The sequence below is a fragment of the Lactuca sativa genome, chromosome 2 (genome assembly GCF_002870075.4).
Source record: "Lactuca sativa cultivar Salinas chromosome 2, Lsat_Salinas_v11, whole genome shotgun sequence".
Classification (NCBI taxonomy): Eukaryota; Viridiplantae; Streptophyta; class Magnoliopsida; order Asterales; family Asteraceae; genus Lactuca; species Lactuca sativa.
In genome coordinates, this window is record NC_056624.2 from 157,227,966 (window position 1) to 157,237,214 (window position 9,249).

The following is a 9,249-nucleotide window of genomic DNA, read 5'->3' on the forward strand; positions in this document are numbered from 1 at the left end:
TAATTAATATTTATCATTTTTTACTATGATGACATCAATAACCAAATACCTATCTAACATAATAACTTAATAAGCAACACATTTGAAAACAAAGAGGTTTCAAACATAAACTCATAAACATCCAATCAAAATGAAAACATTCATGCAAAGTGCAATTGTGTCGTATATTCCATTAATTAATAACTAATTTTTTTTTAATATAATATATGTAGTTGGGATGGCGGGTTGACCCCCGAACCCAACCCAACCCATGAAATAAACGGTTTTGTGGATTGGCCTGTTGGCGGGTCAGAAATCTCAACTCAAACTCGTTTATTTTCGTGTCAGTGTAACGTCCCAAAAATCATAGTATATTCTTTTATTTTTAAAAGGGGTAAAAAATGTATTTCCATCAAACTCAATCACTCAAAAGCATAATTTTTATAATCGTATCGAAATCTGAGTATCTCTCCAAAATATGACAACAACTGGATGATGTGTACAATTACGTCTTCGCCTTCCCCCGATCCTGTGCAGTACCTGAAACATTTAAATTCACAATTGTAAACCAAAGTTTAGTGAGTTCCCCACAATACCCCACACATACAATGCATGCACACATGAGCCTACAATCTGACTAGACGGTCTCGCAAGGCGTACAATACACCTGGAGCGATCTCATTAGGCCTTCAGTCTTACTGGACCACCTCACAAGGCTTACAGTACACCTGGATCGCTCAGGTATCTTGGCCTAAAACACCAAGCAAGACCGCCACAACCCAACCACACCATGTCAACATATAATAATCACACAATAACCAGCAACACAGGTAACATAAATCTACCAACTAACATATCACTATAACATAACAACATCCTACACACAAGGATACATACTGCATTGCAAAGTATAGTGAGAAAGCTCATCTTGCAGGTTAGCAGACTATCAACACAACTCACACGAAACCAAGATTGGTGCTATGAATCACCAACACAACAATCAGATGTACATTCTCAATTGATAGCCCAAAACTCTCAAGTTGACTAAAAGTCAACCTAGTAAAAAGTCAATGGTCAAAAGTCAACCCAGGTAGTCACCTATTGGCTACGTTGTAGCAACTCTATGCCAAAACAGTCGTTACCAGACTACCCATCATGTCGTGGCAGCAATCCAAGCAAATCGGTCGCAATAAACCCCCTTCATGTAACATCCCCGAAATCATAATACAAAATTTCTTTTTCAGAAACAATTTTCATAAACCATATGTTATACAAAACACTGTTTTCAAACTATAGTTATAAAATCAAAGTATCAAACATCTCTCAAATCATAAAAACTCCATAGGATGATGTGTACCATCAAGCCTTTGCCTTCTCCCGATCATCTAAAGTACCTAAAATATTAAAATCCACAACTATAAGCCAATGCTTAGTGAGCTCCCCCAAAATACTCCACATAATAATAACAAGTACAATACATGCATATAGGGTTTGTTGTCCCATGGCCTCAACCTAACCATCCAGGGTTTTGTTGGTATATTGCCTCAACCCAACCATCCATATTTTGTTGGCTTATAGCCTCAACTCAACCATCTTAGGTTTGTTGGTCTACCGCATAAAGCAGTATCACCTTAACCCAACCATCCAGGGTTTGTTGGCCTCCCGCCTCAACCCAACCACCAATATGTAAACATATGCACAGATAAAAATTAATTAGCAAGTATAAGTAATCATACATATCTACCAATATAACAAATTACTACAGTTGTACAACGTAGTAACATCCTATATATCAAGATACATAACACAACCAAGTGGGCTAGCATTGGTGCCTTCGACACACGAGTATAGCGATGAAAACTCGCCTTAAAGTCTAGAAAACAGCATAATTGATCACTGCTCCAAATATCGGCTTTACAGGTCACCTAAGCATCAAACAGGGATCAAAACTCAATCTACTGCTCAAATTCCCCATTTGACCTAAATTCAAACTTTATCAAAGTCGACGATCAACAGTCAAAAAGTTAAAAGTCAACATCAATCATGTTACGTGTGACATCCCTAATTTCACGGCCAGAAAAGACCAATTTGTTTATGCTTTGTTTTATAAATTAGAGTGATCGTTTAAAGAAAACGGTTGCGGAATTTGTTCCCAAAATAAAATATGATAACCATTTATCAAAACATTTCTCAAAGAGAATGTATTTTCATTAAATAATAAAACCTCGGGATGTCATGTTCCGATACAGACCAAAAGCATAAACAATATAAAATAGACTTTACAACAGTTATTTATAACTACTGATCTATAATCCAAAATCTCTCGTCAAGTCCACCAACTTATACTCTTGTGTCATTACCTGTAATGCAAAGAAAACTGAGTGGGTCAGGCTTGGGAACCTGGTGAGCATATAAGGTTTTCAACCCACAATAATACATTTATTATATTCAATTATCAAACAATCAACCCAAATACCCATCCCCATATCTACTTTATTTTCTCAAGGGTTTACCCTAAGAATCTACTATCCTTCATTCATTCATTCCTAAGGATTTACCTAAGGAATTGGCATGAAGTCCATTGCTGCCAAAGTTTATCTATCAGGTACTAAATCCATAGTTATCAGACGCTAACTCCATAGTCATCGAGGTTTACTCAAGCGGCGCTAACTCCATAGTCACCAAGGTTCACTTAACATGCGCTAACTCCATAGTCGCCAAGGCTTACTCAACAAGTGCTAACTCCATAGTCGCCAAGGTTTACTCAACGTGCACTAACTCCATAGTCGCCAAGGTTCATCAAATAGGCACGAAGTCACATCGTCGCCAAGGTTTATACAATAGGCGCTAACTCCATAGTCACCAACTATCCCATCTACCCAAGTTCTACCCAACATTTTCGTAGATATAAATACTTACACAATTTAAATCATTTAACACTTGTATAAAACATCAATTCCACGTCCATCTCAAATAGACAAATAATATATAAACACATAGCACGTATTTCATAGCAAATACTTCATATTTATGTGTTAGAAGAAAGTAATTACACACTCGCACATATAAACATCTTTATATTACACACATAGCACGTATTTCATAGCAAATACTTAATATTTATGTGTTAGAACAAAGTGACCACACACTCACACATATAAACAACAATATACTTAATACACTCAAACCATACTTGTATTATTATCGTGTTTATGAAAGGTAGTATACACTCACTTGATTAGACGATGCCCGGACAGCACTACGACTTGTAGAAGTAGTATTCTTCGGCAGATCTGGAAGATCTCCACAAAAATCGAACTTCTCGCGGGCAGAGCTTCGGCTCGGGAATCGCACTTCTCGGGATCTCGGGAGCGTAAAACTTCCTTCTTAACTTGGATATGAGATTCGGGGTGTCGGGATGGCTTCGGGGGTTTACACGCAGAGCTTCAGCACAAAAACAAGGAGAAATGAGCAAATAAGCCCGGAACCCTCGCTTATTCCATACCTAATTCCAACTGAACTTTCCAAGGTCAACAAGTTTGACAATGGATTACCAGCGGACTTTGGTCTGATAGTCAAGCAAGCAACCACTCTGAAAGCCGCCATCTGGGCAGCCAAGAATGTTGAGACCCAAATAAAAGAAAAGGGTCTGGAAAGAGCTGAAGTTGGAGAGAAAAGGAAGCGTGAAGGATCTTCAATAATCGACAAAGAAAGCAAATTCTCGAAATCTGGGGGAAGAGATGAAGCTAAGTGGTGTGAGAAGTGTAAGAAGAAACACTTCGGGAAATGTAGCGAGGAGATGACTTGCTACTAATGTGGGAAGACAGGGCACTACGCCAACAAGTGCGCACCCATCAAGAAGGTGTGCTATAGATGTAACGAAGAAGGGCATATTTCTAAAGACTGCCCAAAGAAAAACACACCTCCACAGCCAAGGGCATTCCACATGTTCCTCAACGAAGCAGAAAAGGATGGGAGGATTAAAAGATGAAGACTTCATATTAACATATAAAGTCTGTATCAGGAAGCATAGCCTGTTAGAGGCATGGTATCGGGTGAACTTGAACTTTTGTGTAATAGTTTCAAGAATTAATATAAACCCTGGTTTTGTTATCTGATGTGTTGAATGATTATATGATTTATGTATGGTGACTTGGTTAACTGCGAGACAATGCTTGGGACGAGTATGAGTAGGTGTGAATGGTAGTAGAGATCTATACTACCGGAAGCACAGGACTCACACTTGGATCAGGGAAAGTCACAAGGTTACCAAGAAGCTAGAAATTGTTTCCGTTTTATTCAAGCATGTCATTACCATTGTTTCGGTAATGACTAGTAGGATGATGGTTATTCCGACCCTAGTGGTCATATTAAATTGAGTCCGACTACGATGAGAGGTCCTCGGGACACGACCCATCGGTTAGTTACAATAGATAAATGAATGTATTTATCCTAAGAAGAAGACGGAGTCCACAATAAGGATTTATTTTGTAACTTGAAGGTTACAGTTTAAAGTCCAACATAGTAAGAAGAGCATATGCAGGATTGAGCATCAAGGTTATTACTTAGGATGGAGAGATAACTTGTGGAGTCAGTATACGAATCCTATTTCGTTGATGATTCCGGGACGTAATCATCCTAAGGGGGAGATAATTGTAACGCCCGTAGATCAGGGCTAGTCAATTTAGAGACGATAAGCGTCAAAAATGACTTTTTGATAAAAGATTATTTAGAATGAATAATCTTAACTAAGTTTTAGTATATGCTACAAGGATTCCGTACATATATAGAACGCCCAAATCTGACTTCGTATGAAGAAGTTATGATTTATCGAATTTTCGGCTTAGCGGTATGCAGCATGAAATACTCGATTTGAGATCGAGCGGTTTTTAGCCAAAACAATCTAAACAAGAATCGAAGATCTCGTTGTTGGTATCGAAGCGATGAAAAGTTAGGCGAGAACGGACGTCAAACGAAGAAGTTATGATTTTATAACGAAGTTTTCCTGTCCGGGCCTACTAAAAATAAATAATAAAAATGAAGTCAAAATTAGCCGACGAAGTCTAAACGAAAGTTGTAGAGCGTAGTCTCACCTACGCGTGGATATAAAGAACGTCGAAAACGGAGTTCGTATGAAGAAGATATGAATTTCCGACGTTTATTAAATATTTAAAATTTAAATTTAATTCTAAATCTTGGTATTATTCGAAGAGGAGTCATCGGACTCATCCGAAGTACGCCTAGCGTACTGCTGTACGCCCCGCGTACCGCGAAGCATGACGCACCTCGCACTCAAGTGACTTCGGATACGTAAGCAATGACGATTTTCGGACCAGTACGCCCCGCGTAACGTCGTACGCCCAGCGTACTCCGAGGCTCCAGCCTCCTATAAATAGGATGCGAGGGCAGCCGACTCATTTGCCCTTTTTCTCTCTTCTCTCTCCTGTTTTGCATCGTTTTGCGTGCCAGAAGTACGCCGAAGCCCCGGTAATATCCTCGAGCCCCGAAGCAAGTCCCGAGATCCCGAAGATCCCGAGAAGTGCGATTCCCGAGCCGAAGCTCTGCCCGCGAGAAGCTCGATTTTTGTGGAGATCTTCCAGATCTGCTGAGGATTACTACTTCTGCAAGTCGTAGTGCTGTCTGATCATCTTTTGATCAAGTGAGTGTATACTACCTTTCATAAACACGATAATAATACAAGTATGGTTTGAGTGTATTAAGTATATTGTTGTTTATATGTGTGAGTGTGTAGTTACTTTCTTCTAACACATAAATATGAAGTATTTGCTATGAAATACGTGCTATGTGTTTATATATTATTTGTCTATTTGAGATGGGCGTGGGATTGATGTTTTATACAAGTGTTAAATGATTTAAACTGTGTAAGTATTTATATCTACGAAAATGTTGGGTAGAACTTGGGTAGATGGGATAGTTGGTGACTATGGAGTTAGCGCCTATTGTATAAACCTTGGCGACGATGTGACTTCGTGCATATTTGATGAACCTTGGTGACTATGGAGTTAGCGCACGTTGAGTAAACCTTGGCGACTATGGAGTTAGCGCTTGTTGAGTAAGTCTTGGCGACTATGGAGTTAGTGCATGTTAAGTGAACCTTAGTGACTATGGAGTTAGCGCCGCTTGAGTAAACCCCGACGACTATGGAGTTAGCGTCTGATAACTATGGATTTAGTACCTGATAAATAAACTTTGGCAGCAATGGACTTCGTGCCAATTCCTTAGGTAAATCCTTAGGAATGAATGAATGAAGGATAGTTGGTTCTTAGGGTAAAACCTTAAGAAGATAATGGGGATGGGTAATTGGGTTGATTGTTTGCTGATTAATATAATAATTATATTATTATGGGTTGAAAACCCTATATGCTCACCAGGCTCCCAAGTCTGACCCACTCAGTTTTCTTTTTATTACAGGTAATGGCACCAAGGTATAAGTTGGTGGACTTGACGATAGATTTTGGATTATGGATCAGTAGTTAAATAACTATTGTAAGGTCTATTTTATATTGTTTATGCTTTTGGTCTGTATCGAACATGACATCCCAATGTTTTATTATTAAATGAAAATACAATCTCTTTGAGAAATGTTTGGATAAATGGTTATCATATTTTTTTCTTGGGAACAGATTCCGCAACAGTTTTCTTTAAACGATTACTCTGATTTCAAAAACAAAGCATAAACAAATCGGTCTTTTCTAGCCGTAAAATTGGGGATGTCACAGTAAAGTGGGTTAGATATGATCCCACATCGGCTGGGAAGGAGAACTAAGCATTCCTTATAAGGGGTGTGGATACCTTCCCTGTAACAACGCGTTTTAAAGTCGTGAGGGCAGCAGATCCCATAAGAACTCTGTAGTTAAGCGTGCTCGGGCGGAAGTAGTACCAGGATGGGTGACCCCCTAGGAAGTCCTCGTGCCGAGTGGCCCAAAGCGGACAATATTGTGATACGTGCCAGAGGAGGATGTTACAAATGGTATCAAAGCCAGGGCACGGGTCGATGTGTTCGACGGGGACGTCGAACCCTATAATGGGGGGTGACAGTGGGTTAGATCTGATCCCACATCGGCTGGGAAGGAGAACTAAGCATTCCTTATAAGGGGTGTGGATACCTTCCCTATAACAACGTGTTTTAAAGCCGTGAGGGCAGCAGATCCCATAAGAACTCTGCAGTTAAGCGTGCTAGGGCGGGAGTAGTACCAGGATGGGTGACCCCCTGGGAAGTCCTCGTGCCGAGTGGCCCAAAGTGGACAATATTGTGATACGTGCCAGAAGGGGATGTTACACCCGGTGACTCCCCCTTCGGATAATACCGGGTTTTATAATTAAATTTAAATATTAATTATTTAATAAACTTCGGAAATTCATATCTTCTTCATACGAACTCCGTTTTCGACGTTCTTTATATCCATGCGTAGGTGCGACTACGCTCTACAACTTTCATTTAGACTTCGTCGGCTAATTTTGACTTTATTTTTATTATTTATTTTTAGTAGGCCCAGACAGGAAAACTTCGTTATAAAATCATAACTTCTTCGTTTGACGTCCGTTCTCGCCTAACTTTTCATCGCTTCGATACCAACAACGAGATCTTCGATTCTCGTTTAGATTGTTTCGGCTAAAAACCGCTCGATCTCAAATCGAGTATTTCGGGCTGCATACTGCTAAGTCGAAACTTCGAAAAATCATAACTTCCTCATACGAAGTCAGATTTGGGCGTTCTTTTTATGCACGCTCATGGTTTAATGTATTATACGACTTTCATTTAGATTGCTAAGGCTAAATATCGCTCTAACGTAAATTCACTTTTTACGTCGCGCTGTGCCGTGCCGGTTTTGTCGCGAAACTTCGACAAGTCATAACTTCTTCGTTATAACTCGGATTTCGGCGTTCTTTATATGTACGGAAACCTTGTAACATATACTATAACTTAGTTAAGATTATTCATTCTAAATAATCTTTCATCAAAATTTCATATTTGACGCCTATCGTTTCTAAATTGACTGGCTCTGATCTACGGGCGTTACAGTTATCTCCCCCTTAGGATGATTACGTCCCGGAGTCATCAACGAAAATAGAACTTGTACAATGATTCCATATGCTATCTCTTCATCCTAGGTAATAACCGTAAATTCTATGTTCCTCGAAAGAGTATTTAACTCTATGGCTTTCTTGACCGCAGACGATGCCCAATCTTGCATCTGCTTATCGTACTATGTTGTACTTTCAATCGTAACCCTCGAGTTACCAAATAAGTCGTTATTATGGACTTCTTCTTCTTCTCAGGATAAATACTTTCCTTTATCTATTGTAACAAATCGATGGGTCGTGCTCTACTGACCTCTCATCGAATGATGCAATGCTTAGACTCAGGTCTCTTAGAGTTAAATTCCAAAATGGAATATACCTTCCTTCATATTCTAGTGTGATATAATCACATTTCAGAATGTAGCATTTCTACCTACAAACTTCTTTTAATAACGAGCGCGAAACTATCAATCGCATTAACTTCAACCTTCTGACTTAAGTCAGATGTTACATCTAACTTGGTCCTCTAGACCACGTAACATACTCCTCGTAGTCGAACTCAAATTTAAACATGACCACTAGGGTCAGAACAAGAACCATCTTACTAGTCATTACCGAAACAATGGTAATGACATACCAGAATAAAATGGAATCAATCACTAGCTTCTTGGTAACCTTGTGACTTTCCCCAATCCAAGTGCGAGTCATGTGCTTCCGGTAGTATATGCATCTACTACCTTTCACACCTACTCATACTCGTCCCAAGTATTGTCCCGCAGTCGACCAAGTCACCATACAAGAAAATCACAAAACAAATTAACACATATGAATGTGTCCAAGTAATCATAAACAATTTCCCTAGACTCTACTAGGACTTCTTCATTGCTCAATCTTCACTCATCAACTCTACTTCAACTCGATTAGTGATGGAAATACCAGACGATGAGACAACTTCAAGAATTTCACCAATCGTTCCATCATCCTGCCAATCGAAGGTTTACTTTAGACGCACCGTACTCCTATAAACGTACTTTTATTTCATAAGACATACTCTAAAGGCAAGATACCACTCTTACGATATCTTCTGATAGGTGTCATCCACTATCATAAGCCTTCTTCATTTCCTCAATTTACTCAATTTCTCTACGAGTATTCACCATGACCTCTTGTACATCCAAGCAGACATTCAGTGTACCAAGCGAGAATTTAAGATAAGAAAGCTTTAAT